The following is a 22,851-nucleotide window of genomic DNA, read 5'->3' on the forward strand; positions in this document are numbered from 1 at the left end:
TTTAAAGTCATGGCATATTAAAAATTCAGTGTTAGAAGTTTATTGATGTCTTGAAGAAAGGGGGACGGGTAGAAAAGCAAGTCCACGCTTCTCCTGACATCAGCCAGCCTGGTCCTCTTGGAAACACCTTCCCCTTTGCAAATGTGAACAATTTCTGTAGGTTGTATTACTTGGGCTGTCCTAAGTCAAAGGTGCAGTCAGCCCAGGACTCTGCGTGAGAGCCAAGTGACAGCACTGGGACTCTGGGTGAAACATAAGAAAAATATGTAAAGATATGTAAGAACATAATTGCTCACAATTATGTTTTGGTCTTGAAGATTCTGTATTTTTTTTTAGTCAGCATAATTTGCTGTCAAAGTATTGAAATACATGTGCATACTCTGGCTGCATCGGGGAACTTGTTTCTCATTAAAGATGAATATAACAGTCCTGAATCTTCCTGCTGATGCTTTGCATCAGGGTACCTGTAGGGATTTAAAAATTGCATTAAAATATTCTTATTTTATATTTGAGGACTCTGTGCTGCTATTGCCAGGGACACAGCACCTTCCAGATTTCGTGCACCAAGTCATGTATCTGTTTGTTTATAGATGAACTCGGTCTCTATCTGTCAGCTCTTTTCTGACTTATGTACAATGAGTTATGTGGTGTGGCCTGACAGATATTGCTAGTTGTTCCTATAACCATAAACAAATGGAGTTTGATTGATTTTGAGCGGATTTGTGCCTAGTAATAGGGTTTTCTGGGTTCTTATAATGTGCAAGCATTGATCAAAGCTTTTCCTGCAAGTGGAAGCTCTTAACTTCTCTCCTGTGGGGATTTCAAAGTGTAGGAAAGGAGAGAAATTCTCAAGCTGTAGCTTTTCCCATGGTAAGCATATGAAAAGTTTTATTAGCCTCATCACTCAACCATCTATTTGCAGAAAACTTCTAGGAACTAAATACCTTTGTGGCCTCTCTTCTGGCAGCATTTAAACCAAATTTTGCAATAGAACTCGAAAGTTATTAGGCTGTACAAACATATATGATATGACTCAGCTAATTTCCTAAGGAATCCACCTGAAATCCCCAAATCTTGTCCCTTTATTAGTGTTGTCAAGAGATCTAGGATGGGACAGAAAGGACAAAAAAGGTGGCATAGTTATTTATTATTGAATTTGGCCCCTGTGTTGGCAAAGGCTGGGGCAGGGCTTTATGCAGGCACAGCTTCCTTGAGTTTCTACGACTGTGATGGGGGGTTTCCTGGCACTCTGTGTGTTCTTTTGAGTCAATAGGCAGCTTCCAGCACCAGTCTGTTCCCCTTCTACTGCCCATCTTCCACTTAATGGTCTTTCAAATAGCTTTGTAGCACCAGAAGTGAATTCCTACAGCACCGACACTTGTGTTCTCCGCTGTTTCTTAGCAGCTGTAATTCTTTCTGCCCTCCATGGAGCTGCTGCTTTTTATAGTATAGGAACCCAGTTCAGTAACTCAGAATGAATAATTTAGTGAAAAAATTTTGTTGCTTTTCTGTTCCTGAGTTGTTGGTGGAAAAAAAATGATTTTTAGAAATAAAATGTATTAATAAAACTCTTGACCAAGTAATTTTTACCCTTTCCTGGGTGGTCTCTAGGTTGTTCACAAGATTTTTGCAAATAGTCAGGATTCAAAAATCAATTTACTTAACCTAATCAGATGATGCTGGGTTCTTCAGTGGGCTAAATCAGCAAGCTCACTTGAAATCGATATAACTTGATCAGACAGCCCAGAATCTGGCCAGACAGTTTGACTTTTAAAGATAGCTGCTGGTCTGGAGGTTCATGCAAATGTTAGAGGACTTCCTTACTGTAAAAAGAATAAAAAAAAATTTCTGCCTGCAGACTCACCTGACAGACATTTTTGGTGGGACAATTAAAAAAGTCAAATATATCACCTACTGTCTGTTCACTGCTGCCTGTTGTAGGCACTCATTAGTTTGAAACATCAGTGTCATACTGGTTTTCTTGTGGGTGGTTTTAGTGTTTTGTTTTGTTTGATTGGTTGTTTTTTTGGTGGTTGGCTGGTTTTTGGTGTTAGATTTGGACTTTTTTTTTTCTTATTTTACCATTTTTGCCACTAGTGCTGATCATAAGCTGTAAGCATTTGCCTATCTCAGCAATTTTTTTAGTGGCGTAAGTAGAGAAGTTCACTAATTGGTTGCATCTTAAAAAAAACCAATTTACAACATTGCTATTTTGGGGCATCCATGTTTGTAGCATTCCACACTTGTACCTATGAATAACACATCTGTAAGTAAGCCATGCCCAAGGAATATCAATGGTTTCTGAAATCTAGTCAAATATTTGATTAGATGTACTATTACCTCTTTTTTTCCTCAGCTTCCTATTAACAGAGTTGAGATCTAAAAGGTACATTGGCAAACTACTCTTTCTATTTAATGCTGAGGGATTCTCCTGTGTGTTTGCAGCTTCAGAATTGGTCTGGCTTGCATGTTGTTTTCAAATCTCAGTTCACCAGCTCCTCTGTGTCAAAATGCATTGTACCGGGGCAAGGTGAAACAGAGCAGCAGGAAGAAAAATTGCTTGTTTTCTGTAGCTTCTTTCTGGAACTGTACACATTGATTGTGTTTGGATTTCGTAATGCTGGGTGCAGCAGCAGTTCCAACAAAGGCTGGTCTGTTGTCTCTTAGCCATGAGGCAGAGGTAGGTGCTATAACACTGCCTGATAACTTGCTCTATGAAGAGAGACTCGAGATCTGGCACAAGGTTACCCTGAGCTCGTCTCATTTCCTTCTGTGACACCTTGCAGGCAGCAGAGCTTTGCAACAGCACAACTACCCATTTGAACCAAGTATTGCTTGAGTATCATGAATAACTTAAGAGAGGGGAAAAAACCCCAAACTTACAATATGAGATCTCCTACTGCCAAGACATGAAGGTCCTTGACACTTAGTTATTTTAGCAGCAAGAAAATCCTGAAAGCAGTTCACTCTGAACCACCAGACTGCAACTCTTGTCTCTCCTATTGTCCTCAACTGCCCTTTGTTTGCGAGCCTGGTGCTGTTGTTCTGGTATTTGAGCTTTCTTAAATGTTATGCAAGTGACTGTTTGCATAGCTGCTACATACACAATTTATTTGTGGCTGGCTGCTCCTGAGTCGAAACAAGCCTAGTTCCATTAATACATCATCAAATTTGAATGGCCCTTGCCTCTAGAAGTTTGAGTAGATGCAGCTTAATCACAAGATGTTGAAATTATTTCTGATAATAATCTCTCTCTGGGATTTTGAGGGAATATCATCTTCTATAATCATGATTAAACTGAACTCAGAGAAGCAAAAGAAAGGTAGCAACCAGAAGTACCTTGTTTAAAAGCTTGGGTCTCACTTTGTTTGCTAAAATAGCGTCTTTCATTCTCTGGATGCTAATTATGTGAGACTAGTTTCACAAGCTTAAAAATTGTTAATTGGGTACCTCTGTTGTAGTTCTTTTACCAGCAAAGGATAAGATAATTGGGTACAATGTTACTCTTGTGGTATGCAATAAAAAAAGATAAAATTTCCAAAAGCTCCTAATTCTTTTATGAGTAGATTCATTGAAATTCAATAGAAACTGGGATCCCAAACCACTCTTTAGTAGCTTGGAAAATCCCAGATCAATAAATAATGTGCATATATTGAAGACAAACTGCCATGAAGCTGTTGAAGGTAAATGAAAAAAATGCTGGACATGAAAAATAAATGTAGTCTGTGTTTTCACTCTTTGTAATTATTCTGTATGTAGTTATATTGAACAAAGAACCTGCTACATAAAATAGCTGCTTATACCTGTTCTTCAGCAAGATACTTGACCTCGTTACTGGCCAGATATTAATTTAATCTGCTTTGAGATGATGAATGAATACTCACTTTTTCCCTCTGAGTCAGGATCATATCAGTAGTGTAAAACTTGTAGGAAATGAAAAACAAAATGACAAATGTCAAAAAATTTTATGAAACTGCTGCTAGTTTACATAAAATTAAGTTAAATGCTTAATGCAGCAATAAAATATTGCCATGCTTTTATGTTAGCTGGTAAGAAGAAGTGCTTCTGACAGAAAAAGATGAATGTTTTGAAGGAGAATTAACTTTCCTGATACTGTTTTTGCAGACCTGGAAGAAATTGCACTTCCCAGTGAAGTTCTCCTTGCAGTTTTGCACTGGCAAAGCTACTGTGATTTAGTAACCATTGGTAAAGAAAAGACATAAAAGATTATTATGGCTGGTGCTTTTGCCATCCTGCTTTCTGTTATGTAGCCTATCAGTGCTTGATCCCATTCAGGTAGTTTGCTGTTGTCTGCCCACTCTTCCTGCAGAAAATATCTGGGTGATTGCGACCTGGGCTTCAGCTTCTGACCTGTGTTTTCTCCTTACTCCATTTTTTTGGGAAGTGCTCAGCCCCTCCAGAAGAGATTGTTTTTCTGGTGTGATGGGATTACTGATGCTCTGATAGTTAACAGAATATTAGAGCAAACAGTCTGGGAAGGATGAATGTCAATGGTGATGGTACTCTAAGCCTTTTGGAAAGGTTACAGAGAAGCCCCATTGAGACAAATCCTGCACTGCCATCAGTGTGAAGGAACTCAGCTTGTTCCACTGTGGTGTTTGGGGCTGCTGTTGATTTGATGATGCTCAGTTGTCTTCCTCAGGGGACTTGTACTTCAAGGATGGTCCTGCATTTTGTCCCACTAATTTTGTTCCTTTTCCCTCTGGGCTGCCCAATCTGTTGGTTCTGGGGAGCACTTGTCTATGACCAGGGAATAAATGCGATGCTCCTGCATTTACACTCTGTCACAGCCAGCATATAGGCAGTGGTATTGAGGCCCAGAGAACTTTTAGAGGGAATTCCTTTTTATGATTTCCCCACAGACGGTACCACTACTTCTGAGGCGTAAGCACACTGTCACATTATGGGGATACACACGCTTTCCTTCTCTGCATAAAACTAGTGTGTTCATTCTGTGCGAAGGGGAGCGACTTTGAGTACTTCGTGGGATTAAACAGACAGCTGCTGCCCTAGTTTGGGAATAATAATAATAAAAAAATCACTATTCTCATCCTCATTATTTGTACTTGTGCTGGGAGTGCGTGTCTGGGTGTTGGCAGACGGGGCCGTGACGACTCTGTGAGGGGAGGCCAGGGCTGACCCGTGATGGACACAGGCAGTTCCCAGCAGTTCCACAGCAACACCTCAGGGAAAATGGGCACAGCCAGTCCACCACAGGACACTCTATGTGATCCCAGTGTTGTATGGGCTGTGCAGACACAGCCCATACAGCCCTTGTACAGATCTAAACTTGCAGCAGATGAAAGCCAGGCAGATGTGCTGGTGTGACACCGAGTCCTGGTGCAGCGCTGAACACGGGCTGGTGAGTCCCACCAGAAGGAGATTGTGTGGCTTTCGGCTGGAGCTGCATTCTGCCAGCTGAAGGATGGAATGGCTAAGCTTGGACCTGCTTTTAATTTTTCTTTAATAAATATTATTAATATTATTTCTTTAATAAATATTATTTTTTAAATAATAAACTGCAGCTCTATGTGTCCATGATAACCATGGGAATAGATTGGGAAGATCAGATACACAACAGCGAATGTTTGAAAGGATAGATAACAAAGCACTCGAGGAAAGCCATGGTACACTGAACACTTGTATGTATAAGATACCCTGCCAACCAGGTAACACTATGGGAACTAAAATTTACACTGCACTGAACGCAAGGATCTTGCAAGAGCAAGTGTAAGTCTGTTGGATGGTATCAGAAGTGCAGTGAGTCTTGTTCCTGGTGACCTCAGGAACTGCTGCCTGAGCTGTAAAGGATTGGCAACAGGAGCTTGGCCTCCAGCAGGTTCATTTAGTAGGGGGCTGCAGTTTCAGCTTTGTGAATAAGAAGTATCTTTTCTTAAATAATGGTTTTGAAAGTGCCATGCTACACTCAGGTAAATGTCAGAATTTGACAGAGAATAGAATTACTTGCTTCTGCTAATTTTCTTTAAAGTGTTTTCAAGACTAAAAACATTCCATTATCTTTATTTATTTACTTATTTATTTCTGCTTTATTTTCTATTCTGTGTGTTGATTTCTACTCTGGTTTGCAGTCTGAATGTTCTTGAACATTGTCCATTATATAGTCCATGCACCCAGTCCTGTTCCAACCAAACATAATTGCCTTAAAAGGTAGTTGAAGACTTTGCAATAGGTTTTTATTATCATTTTGAAGTTAGTGTTTAGTGTAACATATGCAGATGTTTAAACATTTATTTACAACTTATCAGTATAAACAGATACATTCACTTTTATTGTAGGAAAACAGGTTTTTGGTGTATTAGTAATGATTCACACCCTGCAAATGTGCACAAAATGTTTAAGAAAGAATAATTCCTTCATTTTTTAAATGCTTTGAGCTCATAATATAAGAATATCTTTAAACAAGAGTTTACCTTGTACTCAGTAAAGTACTAGAGTTTATATCACCACCTCAGTACATAAAGTGCAACATAATGCATAAAACTGGATTTCAGTTTGCCTTTACACATGGGGAAAATTTTTCAAAATTTTCTTTTGTGAACTTGGAGATTGTGATTTCAAATCAAATGGTTTCAAAAGTCTGTGGTTTCAAAAGCACAGACTTTCTGGTGTATGGGAAAGATGAGAACTACATGGGAAATCATGGTATTGTTATTGCACAGAAACTCAGCATCCCTGGCAGAAGGTCCAGGATAAAATAGGTATAATTTCAATGACTCTCTGGCTGCATATTTTCCATTGGAATAAAGTATGCAACAAGAAGTTCAGTGTTGAAGAACATAAAGGTCATCGTATCTCTCAGTGACACGGTCATTAGAAATACTACCTTTTTTTTGGTCTATGCCTGATTATCCTGAGCACGATTTCCAAAAAGTGATTCACAGGGAATTCAATTAAATGATTGCCGACAAAATGAGCCTCTTTTAAGGTCTGTGGAAACATGGAGATGTAATACGAGGGCAGGACAGAGCCTTTGAAGGATGATGCCCAATACCTAAAACTCTGAAACAGCTCATTTATGGATTAATTGCTTGCTAAAATTGCAATTCCTACACAAGAGCAGATCTAATGGGATATATACTCATAAGACAAGAAAATGAAAAGATCAATCTTCTGAAAAACCTATACAAGTAATTCATACTTTGACAAAGACTTTGTTTTTAAGTTTGTAACCTAAAACAATTTCCTAGCTAAGCTATAAATCACACCTCCCAAAAAAGGAGTGCACATGTGGCAAGAAGAGATGGAAAGTCTTGGCATGCTTTCTCTTTCATGAGGTTGGGTTGGCTGTTAAGCCAAGCCTAATGGCTTTTTCTTTTTCAGCATTGACCTTCTTGACAGTATTTGGCCACAAATAAGACACATGTTTCAGTGTTAATCACAGTTTGAGCGTGGGTTGTGTTTCAGGTGCAGATGAAGTGTTCCTTGGTTTCATAGGCGGGATGTGTCTCCTGCACTGGCAAGGCAGGAGATCTCAGTGAGGAATTAAATAGTAGCCCAGTGGATGAAGGAAACTGCACCAGCGAGTCTCTGAGATACACTGGGGCAGAAAATGCCTGTCTGCCCCAAAAAGGGACAGGAATGGTCACTGGGCAAGTGAGGGAGGGGAGAGATGTGTGTTTGCAGCATGGGGGTTTTGTTTGGGGTTTTATTAGAAACTCTTTATGATGTTTTTGTCCCTATTTCCATGCACATTTATCTATTTAATTTGTGTTCTCTTTAGCAACAGCTTTATTACTTATTTTCTTTTCTCCTCTTTCATACTTGTCCTCGCAACTCTCTCAGGGCCTCTGTGCATCAGATGAGCCCTTTCACTCCAGCACTGCATTTTCACGTAGTATTTTATTTCTCCCTAATCCTTGCTGTTGCTTTATTCATTATTTTCACACTTTTCTTGCCTTTTTCTTAATTCTGCTGACAAACTACTAAAACTGCTATGAAAACTATATTTCATCTTCCATGTTCCTGTTTTGTTTTTTTTTTCTCTCATCATCCTAAACAAGTTCCCTTGCCCCTCTCATAGGTCTCATCCTTTTCTCTTCACTGATACCCTGACTCTTTACTCCCCTATTTCCTGTCTCTGCTTTTATCTTCCCATTAGCAACCCTTTGTGTCTTGCTGTCTTGTGCTGTTCAATAGTCAGCATCAGGAAAAGAGAGGAGAAATGAGGAATGCACCTGTTGCAGGAAAATTCAGCCAAATCGCAAAGCTGATTGTGAGGGTGTTGATTTTTAGGCTGTCATTGGTTTCTCTGCCAGGAATAGCCTTGGTATAAGAGAGGTAGAGAAATTACTGTATCACAGCATTGTCTATTGATTAGGCACTAATAAAAACTGGAAACATATTTAGGAAAAAAACATAACTGTATAGCATCATCAAAAGCCTTCTTGGCTCTGCTGGTATCAAAAGATAATATTTGATAATGCAGGGATTTATAAATTATGGCAATCTTAGGTATGAAATTGGTTGTTGGAAGATTTTTATCTGAGGTGAGGCTACTTCACTGTGGACCTCAATTGCACTGAGGCTCATTACAAATGTTTATAATTATAATGATACATCTGGCCTGTAGATCCTGTACCAGGAGAAATGTCCTGTATTTAAATAGAGGGCTGGATGGAATTCTTTTATTTGTCACTTAAAATTACCAAAGTGTAATAACCATTTTTGTTCTCAAAATTATGGGTGAAAACAACTCTTATTAGCAAGCAGATGAACTTCTGGAAGAAAGGTAAAATTGCTCTTTTTGGAAATAGGACTGTGATTTAAAATAAGAATTTAGATGTGTTATTAGCTATAAAATGCACAGTAGTTTTAGTCAGCAAAGAGGGCATTTTACTGCGGATGAAGAAATAATGCAAGACAAAATCCTCTACTCACAAAGAGAAATGCATAACTATGACAAAGGAGTGGAACTTAATAAAGCAGAAAAGGAAAAATGGGAAAAATCATTTCAAATGAATTGAAATTTAATAAGAATTTAATTCCTTATGTTAACTTACAGATGTACAGATCTAATCCGGAAAGTCCATGTTTTAGCAGCTCTTACTCATGCCCCAGTACTTCTGAGTGAAACTTTTTAAAGTCTGCAGTGGTAAACACCTTCATCTTCCATTACTTAAAGATGCATTAACATCCATGTACAACCACTTAGGAGAACTGTGAGCTGTGCCCTCACAAACAGGTCTTAAATTGTGTGTAAAGCTTGGGATATGAAGTAATTTCAAGTTAGTTCTACTCATGAGAGCAGGCATTTATAGGATTGGACCCAAGTTTGTGTGTATATTTCCTCACAGAGAAAGCTAAATTAATTTTTACCATCTGCCATTTGTAAACTCATTAAATGCACAGGTATAGCTGTTAATGGTGGATTTGCAATAACACAAGTCGCTGTAGAGTAAAGATGTGGCAAACTTATTTTTCACTATTTAAATGCCGCAACAAAATCTAAGTGGGGAAAGAAACCTATTTTTTCATAGTATAATGGGATTATACTGAAGTGTTTCTTCTCTTTGCTTCACTTGTTAAACATTCATAAATATGCCAAGGCTACAAAGAATGTCTCTTGCTGCCTTTTTGCTCAGGCTGTGGAGAATATTGAGATGGTATTTTCTACCTCATTTTGAAGTTTTTTTTCCTCTACTTCTGTACCAGGCTGTTGATCTTTGAGGTAAATTTTTAAACTATTTAATCTAAAGTTACCTGGAGTAGATCTCTAATGCGCCAAACTTCTCTGAGCAAGAAGTAACTTTGTTTACCAGTGTCCTGCTGCATAACCTAAAGCCAATGAGTTCAAGTGTAAAAAACCAGATACAAATAATGAATAGTATAAATAGTGGATATCTGATCTACCATTAAGAGAGCAGTTATATAATGAAACACCTGTTTGCTTCAATAACAAGGTAAAGGTACATTATTCTTACCAAAATCCGTCTTCTCTGACTGTATATTCAGTATAAAAAAATACCTGTTTTTGTCTAGTTTTTCAATCAATGTGTCTCCAGACTCCTCACCCCTTTGAATGCTGAGTGTTGCTGGTGTCCATGGCTCTGCTTTCAGTCACTGGGAGAACATGCAGTGAGCTGGGACTGCAGGGGAAGCATGTGCTGTGTCCAGAATGTAAAATTAATAAGGGAACTTACTCAGACATCGGGTTTCCCATAATAACAAATTCTTTGTTTCATTGATTTGTAATTCCCAGTTCAAAATGAGACAATTTAGTAGCAGACTGACTTTTCACAGCTGGGGTTTTATACAGTAACCAGTAGTAAGTTCTCTATCCAAGACAGAGAAGTCTTCTCTCTCTTTCTCTCCTTTTTACCCAAAGCTGGGTTTTTAAATTTTTATTTGTTTTTGTGACCTGCATGCAGATGTTAGTGTACTGAAGACTGACTTCTACTCATTAGGCTCCTATAAAGCCAAATCTCATTTCACTTTGGCTACACTGGAGTTGTCTCTGAGGTCAGCCAGGTCAAAGCTGCTGTCGCTGTAAGTAACTATATAATTTCTTTCCTGCTAACAGTTCTAGGGATTTGAATGTGCCTGATGAAAAAGGTCAGTTGAAATGAACTATTTTTGTATTGACAGAATTATTTAATTCGCCTTGTTCTCATCTTCCTTCATGGTGACTTTGGCCTGGCCTTCCACCCTCGTCACTTCTTGATCTGTAGTGGATTCACACGTATCATGACTATGTGACTTCATAGCAGGAGGAGGAAATTACAAGAAGATCATTAAAGTGTGAAATTAAATTCTTAAAGATGACACATCTAAAATAGCTCAAACATTACCTCCAAAACAAACAGTGCCATTGATCCTACTTAATTACATGCTTAATAATTTTATACCAATGTAAAGCACATTGACGATGTACTAATCCATTTCATATTCACTGCCACCACAGATTTTCTACTTCTTATTTGCTTTGAATCTCATCATTATCATGCACATAAAACTAGTATTCTTAGAATTTTTATAGTAGTATTTCCATATAAAATGAGGAAAAGTCTAATATATGAATACTAAACAGCTCATTAACATGGTTTGTACTATGTCTGTTCACGATAAAAGCAGCTGAGGAATGCTGATATAAAATAGTACTTCAGTCCCAGAGTATGTCTAAGATTAGAAGAATCATGCCTTGGATAATAAATACTTCAGGGAAAACAGGAAATCTTAAATACAAATAACATCAAATGAAGAGCTTTGTATGCTTAATTAAACACATTAACAGATGCATTTATTTCAGTTAAATAATTAATATATTACTAATACTGGCAGCAAGAAAATTTTTTTGTGTTTAAAAAAATAACCTTAAAAGATTTTTATTTCAGGACAAAAAAAAGTGCTGCCTTTAAAAGACATTAAGGGCATTTTTGTCTGGAATTGGCACAAAGATTTTTAATGATCAAATTACACAGCAAGCAAAATGCGTGGAAGGAGAGCCTAATCTACCATGTCAAGAACTCTGATCTTTAAATTTGCTCTCTGTGGGTAAGCCACTGTCTCCAGCCTAAGAAACAGGATTGGCTTTGAAACAATTTAGGTGATGAAGGGTTGCTTCTCTGTCCATGTGCATTAAATTTTGGTCCTTGCAGTTGTTTTCTCTGACCTTTCATCCGCACTTGCTTTGTCCAGGCCAGAGGAACAGGTTGTTGTGAATTGCCTGTCCAAAACTGGCCCAAGGTTGTATGACAGAGAAAAATTCTGCATTCACTGGAAGCATTTGTTAGAGACTGGAGCTGAAATTTAGGAAGATAGTCTGCAGGATTAATTGATGTATTTAGGGTTTGAGTTATCAGAAATCGATAATTTGGTATAAATTTAGCTATGTGCTTTTTTCCTTTCTGCAATTGTTTTATACTGACCTAAACCAGAGTCTTTTGCTACTGTTTAGTTGTAGTTGTGCCATATTATTTTATCTTAAGTTTCATATTTCACCTTAGGATTCTGACTTATGAGGAAACACTGCTGACATCTCTATAAAGGAGTCAGATACAGTCCTTAATCTTTGCTCAGATAGCGTATTGCACAAATGATGATTAAGATCAAGATGTAACAATGTTTGTTCATCTGAAATGTCAATAAATAAATATCCAACAAATTATTTCCATTAGAAACACATCTGGTATTGTTGACAGGAAGGATTATGCAGTGCACTTTCTACACTGCTGAACACTGAGCCCTAAATCGGAAAGCTGCCAGCGACACTTTCTTTTTTTTTTTTTTTTAACATGAGTGAGAATTTGTCCTCCAGTTTTCAGCTTGGATTATCAGGGTCAAGTCACCAAAGCAGGAAAAATGGGATCTAACTCAGAGGGAGAAGGAATATATACATATACAAGGTTGAGTGCTTACTTGTGTGAAAGATGAGTAGAAGATTGGTAACATCCATTTGGCTTGTGAAGGAGAGAGCACAATTCTGGTGCTGGGCTTCTTGGACTGCCTTCCAAGTGCCCCTTCTGTTGTTTATGAGTGTTGCACACAGTAATGCTACAGATGATCAAGAACATTAAAATAAGCCACTTTATAAGCACTGTTCTTTAGTCTGCCACAGCAAAGGATACTGCAAGAAGGATTTGTCTAATTTACTGTTTTTATGAAGTATAGTGATACTTGGTTCAAGTATGTATATGGATTAAAATGTTTTATTTAACATTCTTTTGTATTTCCCTACAAGAACTGGAAGTGTGAAATAGATAAATGTTTCTTAATAAGCTAGAAGGTCAACCTTGACTAAGCTGAGCTTAAAGAAAAAGAGGCTTGCTGGTTGGCTTTTTTTTTTTTTTTCTTTATTTGAGCTGATGATAAGTTGAAATGATGCATATAATATCCCTTGACCTTTAAGACCTGGTCTCTCTGTTTTGGCATGCTGCTGTCGGAAGGAGTACCCAGAAAGATGAGAGCAGGCAGTAGTTCCACAGCCAACATCCATAATGCAGCCATGGGCTGGCAGTGAAGGAAGGACAGCTGATGCTGCAGCTGCCAGTGGGAAAACCCTTGGAAGGCTGTGTGGGACAAATGGCTGAGGAAGAGCCCTTGGCCTCATGGAGGAAAAGCTGTAGATGAAGGAGCAATAGGATCTAATCAGTCCCCAGGTCTTCTCATGGCGTTCACAGGTCAATGCAAACTGTGCAACCTCTGCACTTCAGCCCAGATTACAAACGGCTGCTGCCAAAAAGTGACACATCCACCCTGGCCCCCGTGAGTCACTGCCCCTACCTGAGCTGCCAGACACTCACTGAGTGTTGCTGAGCTCTTTACAGCTCCTTTTCTTACAGTCAAACAGCTTTATCTTGTGGTCCTGTCTGCAGTGTATGTTTGGGGTTTTTTTTAAAAAAAAGGAATTAGTTTTCAAAGCGACTGAAATACTTTGCTCTAATTGGGAGCAGTCCAAGTCTAGAAAGGAAGAGAAAATTGCAGTCATCCAGACAGCTCAGTGGCTTTTCTGTGGTAAATCATAAAACCATAAATCATGGCATGTTTATTCTGTTTTTCTGTGACTCAGCTGTATTCGTGGCCATATTTTAGCTGCCAACAGGCTTACAATTTTGAATGTACAAAAAAAATACTGTGAGATTCTTTAAGAAGATTTTACCTTTTTTTCAGTTTGATTTTTCTGTGACTGTAAATAGCTGACAAACTTTATGCACAGTGAAGGGAAGTGTTCCTTTTCCTTTGTGGAAAGCTGAGACATGAAATGCAACTGAGGAGTCCATTGTGAGGAAAAAGCAGTGATGCAGGGCTCATAATTACCGTAAAACTTTCATTTATTTTAAATAAAGAGTCCTAGAATGGTTTGTGCCAGAAGGGACCTTAAAGATCATCTCGTTCCAACCCCTTGCCATGGGCAGGGACACCTTCCACTAGACCAGGTTGCTGAAAGCCCCTTCCAGCCTGGCCTTGAACACCAGCAGATTTGGACTCCTTGCATGTATGACCCTCATTGGAAGGGGTTGGTAACCTAAAAAACTCTTAATGCTTGGAAAATCAATGTGAAAAGTTACTCAGAGCAGAAGGAGGTGTTGGATTTAAGATGAATTTAATAAGGGGGCCTTCTGGGGAGCTCTGTTTCAATTTTGAACCGTCTTTATATTTTTGTGGCTGTTCAGGGGAGACTTCCATCAGAGGTACTTTTATTTATGTTTGAATGTAAAAATTTCTTTCTGCTCTTAGAGCTATGCAAGAGAACTTTCTCATGTTTCTATAACAATCCTACTTTTACCTGTATGGAACATGGTGAGCTCCACTCTTGTAACTACAGAGGTTAGTGCATGGGTTTAGTTTTAAGCCTGAAAGCAGATCTTGCAATGCTCTGGTGCGATTGTGGACTGAGACTGGACCCCATCTCTGTGAAGAGCATCCTTCTATCTTGATAAAAGCTATTTGTAGCCCTGCAGGTCAGGAGAGCAGTGCTGACCTGGTATTACTCTCGGATGGTACTCTGTGTTCTTTGAAAGGCTGAGATCAGAGGGTTTGCCCGGGGTACTGCTGTTGCAGTGCAAGGGGGTAAGCAGGACTCCTTCTCAGGCATAGCCTTATTAGTGGTACAATTTAATGAACCTGGGATGCTGGAGGGATTTTGTCAAATTTATGCATCAAGTTGACAGTAAGATCTCTTTTTAGCAACTGCAATTTTCAGAATAAAAAGTATATGCAACCCCCCTCCATTATCAGCACAGACAGCGAGTACAAAAGATTATTCCTACCACCACACGATGACCTTGGTAAACCTATTACCCCGTGTGCCCACTTTATTGTTACTTATTTGTAATGACAGATTTGTTTTAGCAGGGTGTTTTTAGCTTGTTAAAGCTGCATTAGTTAGTCTGCAGCCAGCAGTAGCATTTGGACAGTGATCCATGCCCACCCCAGCAAACTGCTCACGAGGCACTCGCTGATCTTTGGTGGAGCCTCTGCACATGGTGGTGCTGAGCTCATTAAGATGTCACAGCCTCGAAGAAGGTATCAGCTATATTAAGTACGGAGTTCTGGCAATAAAAACAAATGCAGCATGGCATGGAAGTGCATTAACATCCCCTGGTCCACTGTAGCATTGTGTTTTCAGGGAAACAAACAAAGGCGATATAATAAACTGAGCTGGCACCGGACCAGTTACTCTGAGTGAACAGTAATGGCTTTCACAGGGTTCAGGGTTGGGTCTTCTGTATCATTAATATTCCTCTAAAGGCGTGCAGGATCTTTGCTGTTGAAATAAGAAGTGAATAAAATAAAAATTAGAAATCTCTGAAAGCTGTACAGGACCTTATGCTGATGTATTAATGAGAGACGTTCAATAAAAAGCTTGGGAGTGGTTTGGATGGTCCTGGTAGGTTTTAGGGCCTCCTCCATCCACCCACAGCACAGTCTGTCACTGATGCCATTGCAGTACTAGCTGTGTTGCTGCTAATTGTTATTGTTGCTACTCAGACATTAGTTAAAACCAGTCTTGTTTGCATGCCTGCTTTGCTCAGTGCCTAAGCTCCGAGTGCTTGGTGTAGCTCACTCACTAACTGTACAGCAGCAGTGGCACGAGGCCAAAATATCTCCAAATAATAGTCCTCTGTCTCATATTTTGCCAGAGAAACATGAAGGTGTACAGATAAATCAGAGAAATGTGGCTTGTGCAGACTAACTACGTGGCACCTCCAGTGCCCCCTGGATAGCAGAATTCATCCTCTGCAGCAGCTCTGGCAATAATGGGCTTTTACCTGGTCTTGGAAAAGATTTGATGTAAATGCAGAGCCTGCTCTTAGTTTGGGCTTCATGAATCCTGTGTCTACAGAGCTCAAGTGCTCAGTTCAGTCTTTTTAAAGTTTGGTTTGTAAATCCTCTGCTGGTAACTGAGGGGTTTTTTTTCTTACTTTTTGCCTTCTCTCCTCCTCCAGAGGGACTTTTGGAAGGCTGTTTTAGCACGGATGCCATGAGGCTGATTGTGAAGTGCAGCTAATTCTGGCATCTTGTAAATATCAAAACAACACATTTTGTTTTTACACTAATGCACTAAGGTCAAAATTGCCTTTCTATTTGAATAGATAAGCATTTCATCTTTGTTAATATCTACAACTTAAAAGCTGTAGGAGGATAACAGGAATTTTTAATGGTGATATGTTGATGTTACAGCTTGCTCTCTGAGGAAAACTTCTAAAGACAAAAATATAACATGATGGTATAGCATTATGGTGTGTGCCAGCTCATTTTGAGTGCTCTGTATGGAGGTTTATATGCTGCTTTCTACCCATGGTAGTGTAAAATATCAAGTCCATGCTTTTCCTGGAGGTGTTCTTAACTATGTGCTTACTCTTATTTCAGGATTGTTCCCTCTTTTAATAAAATCTCTTCAGTTTTCAAAGTATCTTTTCAGATTGGAGTCTGATATCCATTGGACATTTCAGAACAGTAGCTTTTTCATATTGCTGATTCAATTGGCACTATTCCACCAGTATCATTGTGTCTTATTTACTTTATGTGTGCATCTATTTACATCTCATGCTCCCCCAGGGCACACAAGATCACTAATCTAAGTCCTCAGTTTTAGCTCACAACTTCCTTATTCTTGTGGTTTGATGTACAGTATAAATATCATTGTTGCTTGAGCACTAATGTACAATTTAAAAACAATAAATACCCCATTTGCTGAAGGCTAATAGTCAATTCATTTCATGCTGTAATATCACCAGTTACTTCTGTGAAGTATTTGTTTTCTCAGGAGGTGGTTCTGGGAGCTTTGCTATGCCGTGTAAACTCTTGCAAAGTGATGTTGGTTCTTTCATTGCTTTTTTGGCAAATTCCAGGCACAACCTCTGCTGTCTGTCTTTCTGTGGGTTTGACCTGTTGGCCCCAGAGTGCCTTTGCATGCCAGGGCAACCACTTGCCTCTCTGGGCTGTGCTTTGAGTGGTGGAAACGTGGCAAAACCTGACTCTGGCTCTGACCATGGAGGAGTTGGTGCTGGTTCTTCCTGGACCCTGCTCAAAAGGAGGTTGTCTTGAGGTGCAGGGTGGCTGTATCCTTAGGGTGTATCTGGGGGTCCACAGCCTTTGTCTTACACTCAGCATAGCTTCATTTAAGGTTACATTACCTCCAACATGTTGATCAGCTTTGTCTATCCATGTGAACTGTGGTCCTCAAGTTTGATGCTTTTTTGTTCATATTTATTTTTTTATTAGCTTTCATGGCTAATTAATTCATGAGTAATGCACTTTCTCATTTCATTCTTGCATTACCTTGGATCTCTTCTATGTTTCTATTTTCTTTTTGTATAACCTGTAACACAGGATAAATATAGGTCACTGTTTATTTCTATTTTAAGTGGATTGCAGTGGGAAGGTTTAGGTTGGACATTAGGAAGAATTTCTTCACAGAAAGGGAGAATAGATGTTGAAGTGGGCTGCTCAGGGAGGTGGTGGAGTTGCTGTCCCTGGAGATGTTCAAGGAAAGACTGGATGTGGCACTCAGTACCACGGTCTGGATGACAAGGTGGTGTTTGGTCATAGGTTGGACTCGATAATCTCAGAGGTCTTTTTCAGCCTAATTGGTTCTGTGGTCCTTGGGTTTCGTAGTTTTTTTTTCTAATGTGAGTCAACTGAAAAATCTTTGCTGTTTTAATAGAATTTTCACCCCATATTTTGAGAGACAACATGACCTCTAATGGGCTCACTTCCAACCATGTCATTAAAAAAAAGTGATACAGTTACAAATGTTATTCTTTAATCACTCAGCCAGGAAGGGCCTGAAGAAAGGTTGGTTAGGTGTGACCATACAAATGTGGCCAGAATATTGCAATATTAGCTTTGGTATAATATAACCAGCACTTTCACACACTTCTCAGAGGCTTTTTACCCAGATTCCCACAAACTAAGGCTGCTCTGAGAAGTTTCAGGAATTGTGGCAGGATAAAAAATGTTTTAGCCCCACATTTAATAAGGATTTTCAGCTTCAGTCTGTGAAGTACGTGGTAACATGAGTAGAAAATAAAAACTATGAGTTAGAAAATAAGAAACATGAGTAAAATACAGGAAATGTAACATGAGTAGAAAATAAGAAATGTGAAGTTTGCTTTATTTTAAAATGCAAAGTGGCACATAAAGCATACAGATAGATCTATCTAGAAGGGAAATTTATAAAAGAAAATATTGTATTTTATTATTTCTAGGACTGTCTCTGTTCAGTAGTGAGGAAAAAAGATGAGGGGTTTTTTGTTGTTTTTTTTTTAGAGGCAAGGTGAAATAAAGAATATAGGCAGCTTTTGTGGTGAGTAGTATATCAATTTGTAGTGAGTAATATAATCAATTTAATCAACCTCTCAGCATTTGATAAATATCTATTGGAGAAGATCTACATATATGAAAAGAATCTTATATTAAATAAAAAACATAGCTTTTTATCTAACTCCACCTCTGTGGAGTTCTGTCAGTAGATGTCACAGATACCACCTGGCAGATGTAGTTGAAAGGTGAAGCATTTTAACTTCTTTTCAAGATGATAATTCAGGTAAAATCGACATGTACACGCACAAGAGTCACACGTACCTGCAAAAATTATCTCTTGTAAAGGTTATACTGAAGAAGGTTTAAAATGGTGCCTCAAGTGAAGTGTGTGAACGCTGTGGGGAGAAGGGAATGCTTTGACTGGTGTGTTGGTGTAATTCTAGTGGAACATCAACAAGAAAGCACAGCATGAAACTGGTGATGTGGCTGCACGAGGGAGTTAGAGAAGCTGAGCTATCACTGAGGTTAGAGCAGTTTCTGAGCTTGAATCAGCAGACTGATAGCTTTGAGAATGGCTGTATCTCTCGGTGACCAGTTATTTTGCAAGTAGGTCACAATCACTTAATTGTAGGAATAAAATCACTATTTGGGGATTTTGAAAAGATAATATTTGATTGCCCGTACCCATAACCTGAGTCAGCAGCAGAACTATCAAGAGAGGACTGAAGTCTATGAACCAAGACGGGGAAAAGCAACAATGAAAATTTGTACTGGTGAGACAAACAGGGTGTTTGTGCTGTTTCCATCCCCTGCACAAGGCCCTTGTGCAAACAGATCTTTCTCCTATACTGTTACTGTAAGCAGTACTACTCCTTAAGGCATTTCTCTGTTTGTTTTCCTCAAAAATGAATGAACTGAATCAGGAAAACAGCCAGTAAGAATTTTAATTTCATACTTTGTATTGTAAGACTACAGTGATACTTACCTTGTAAAGCAAAACAGTATTCAAAGTGATCTAAACATATACAGAAGAAGACCAAGGCAATGAATATCAGAAATAGTGGGCAGAAGTTGAACTTCATATTTGGCAGGTATCTGTCCCATCTCTGTTTTCTTATGGCTTTACATAAACCTGTTGAAGTTTTTTCCCCACTGGATTTCAAATCTGGGTTAATTCTGGAACAGCAGATTGTTAGATGATGGTTTTGTAACAACTGCCAGGTTTCTGTCATGTTGATGACAGAATAATATGATAATTAAACTATTGATCGTTCTCCCTGTCTTACAATCATTATGTCCTTCAAGACTCATCATTTTGGGATGCAGGGTTGATAAAACTGGCAGGTAAGAACCACTGCTCTAGATGGTGGGAAAACAGTTGGAGTTTGTAACAGGAGAGGAGTAAATTAATCTGCAAAACTTGGACAAATCCATACTCTTTGTGTCAGGCAAAAGGTTCTTCACAGCGTGATGTGAACAATGTGATATATTGTGCAAAATATACTGAAATAGTTAAAAAACTTTCTTGTTGTGATGCACCATCAGTAAACGTGCTGTAGAGGATGAGGGTAAAGACCATTTAATGGTAATGATTTATGTTAATGATTTAATGGTAATGGTTATCACTGGTGCACATAAATTGCTAACAAACCAGCAGGCACACTTGTAAGCTTTCCTGAGCTTTTTAGAAAGTCATTAATTTACAAGGTAGCAAATATAGATGCGTGGAATTTTTTCAATGATCACAGCGGCGTGAAATTATGAAAAGAGGCTGTTGCAGTGTTTGTGGTGGCCTGCAGGCAAACTGGTTCAAAAAGATGCAAGACTCATGCCACAGTGATCTACAAAAAGAGAAAAATGTGAAAAGGGAGCTCTCACTTTGAAACCTGCACAAGAAAAATACATGGTGGAGTTGAGCTTGGGAACGGAAAGGGAAGAGGAGAGCTCAGCTTTGATGGTGTCCCTTTAATCTGTCTGTGGGAGTCTTTGTGTCTGAGCTTTAGGATTGTTACAGCAGTGCTGTGCAGAGCATATTGAATTGGATTATTGGTACACTTGTGTATTTATCTTAGTTTCCTTTTACATGTGATAGCAAAGGATATCATCCCTCAGTGTCCCAGACTGAGACAGCAGTGCACAGGGGCTTCTCAGGTAGACAGAATCTATAAAAATGTATTTCAGAAAGCAAGCAAGAAGATCATGGTTATTTATGACGTTGCTCCGTGGTCTCAGCAACACTGAGCTTTCTTTAAAGACTTCTCTAAAACCTTAGGTATTTTCAGTGTAAAATACAGTTTTGCTGTTTGTTTATTTTTTTAACTGTATTTTTCAGGCTAAACCTCTTAAGTGCCCTTTTCATCTTTCTTCTGTAAAGTGTCACAAATAAAGTTTAAGACTTAATCTACAAATCCCTTTGTCATGTCCTATAATAACATATGAGCAGAAGGTAGTTAAAGCTATTTATCACAGCATACTTGGCAAGTCTGGGACTTTTTAAGTTAGATAAATTGGCAACTGCTCCATTTTTCATCTCATAAGACAGAACTAAACCAAAATGAAGCATAGAGCCTTCTTGCTTTAGGAAGATGCTGCAGGGTACTGTATTTTTTATTTATTTAGCTCAGAAACTCTTAAAGAGAATTTAGGACACTATACTTTTGCTTCTATTTAAAATTATCTTCAGTATAGTACCTTTTTAATGATTCTAATTTCACTTTCAAAGTGATCTTTTTTTTCCCCTAAATATGTCTGTCAGGAAATTATTGCATATACCTGGTCATTTCAACCACTTACAGTGCATGCTAGACAAACGCAGTAAGCATTTCATTCAGCATTAATGGGATAATTATTGCATGTGAAATACTGATTTATGATAAAAGACACATTTACTAGGCTCTGACATTTGCTCAATTCATTACTCTTGTAAGATAGCAATTAAACTTTACAAGGTTATTTTAAATTGATCGGTACAGAATTTTTGTAACAATAGTCTCTATAATACATCACCTACAGCTACAGTGCCATGTTAACCAAACAATGATTTAAACTCATGTCTAGACATTCTGCTGCTTATTATAGGTACTCACTGTTTACACTATGTTGTAGCATAGGAGGCAGAGCATTGTTAGTTGGTACAATGGGTGTTTCATCCAAGAATGGTTTTAAACCAAATTCTATAAAAACCAATGGCATGGTGCTTTTGGATCTCTTAATTATGTAGCAAATTGCATCCTAAAGCTGTGTAATAGAAGGGAAAAATGCATCAGGAATTTTGCTCCTCTGAACAACTGTGCAGACAGACATAAATCCTGCTGGTTTTCCTGAAAGGCACTTTTAGCACCTCCAGCTTTAGTCTCCTGTTTCCTTAATCTCCTGTACTTTTTGGAAGAGCCTTGGGGAGTTACTGCTTCATTCTGATAAATAATGTATAAAGTCCCTGTCCGTCCCGAGGAAAGTGAACACGAAGTTTCATTGTAAGAACAAGGGAGTGTTAGAGAGGCAGCTGACCCTGGTGTTGATCACTGCCTTTGAACAGTGGCAGTTCTCAGCATTCCCGTGGAGAGGAGTGATGCTGCACTGGGAGAGGGATATTGAGCTCAGACAAGGGAGGCAAATGAGCAATTGTGTCTCTTGTATGGGACTCCCGAACTGCCTCTGCAGCTTCTGCCAAGATTTCATGTCAGCGAGCTCCCTGTGGCTGCTGAGCATCCCGAAGGGAATGGGCAGCTCCTGCTCCCTGCCTCCCCTGGCCATCCCGGGATATTCTTGCTCTTTCAACTGAAGGTGACAACAGCTGGTTCTGAGCAGTTGGGGAGCCAAATACTAAAGCTCTTTCACTTTTGGCTTGTTGCTTCCTTGCTATTTCTTTACTTTCATGTACTTGGTGGCTGTTGAAATTCCACGGCAGCTCAGCTACTTTCTTTTCTTTCTTTTATTTTTTCTCAAAAAAATAAAAGGGAGATGTAAAAGGAACAGGATGCTGGAATGAGAGGATACTCCTGAGACTAGAAAAGAGAAAAAAGGAACCTGGCTATGGGAAGGAGTTGAAAGAAAAAAATCTTCAGTCCAGCATTAAGTCAGGGCTGTGAATTCAGAAAACTGATATTTCCAAGCCTTTTAAGTCTCTTTCCTGCCAAAAATGCCTTTCTTCTACCAAGGTAATTGCTCTTTATTAGAGAGAAAAAGCACAAGCAGGATTTGCAGTATTTGGTCGAGAGACTAAAAATATATTTTTGCGGGAAATGCTGTGGATAACCCTTGGTTATCCACATGGAATAACCAAATAACCATCCACATGGACAGAAGCTCTGATATCTAAAGGAAATAACTTTTAATATAGTTTTTAAGTTGGTATTATGACTCATTAATAGCAATGATATGAAGCTAAAAATTGCTGAAGACTTTTGGGTAATAATCAGGAAAATAATACCAGGTACTGAACTGTAAGTAGCAGGAGTTTTTTTAATATTGTGTTTTGATTTAAAAAGGGGTAAAACTTTTTTTTTTTTTTGGCAATAAATTGGAGGAAGGTGCTCAGACATCAACCATAAGTATATAGAGACCAGCATTGTGCAGCATGTTTGTCAGAACAGAGTCTGGTAGAGC

Source organism: Manacus vitellinus, unplaced genomic scaffold (assembly GCF_001715985.3).
Source record: "Manacus vitellinus isolate BGI_N305 unplaced genomic scaffold, ASM171598v3 scaffold_43_pilon, whole genome shotgun sequence".
NCBI lineage: Eukaryota > Metazoa > Chordata > Aves > Passeriformes > Pipridae > Manacus > Manacus vitellinus.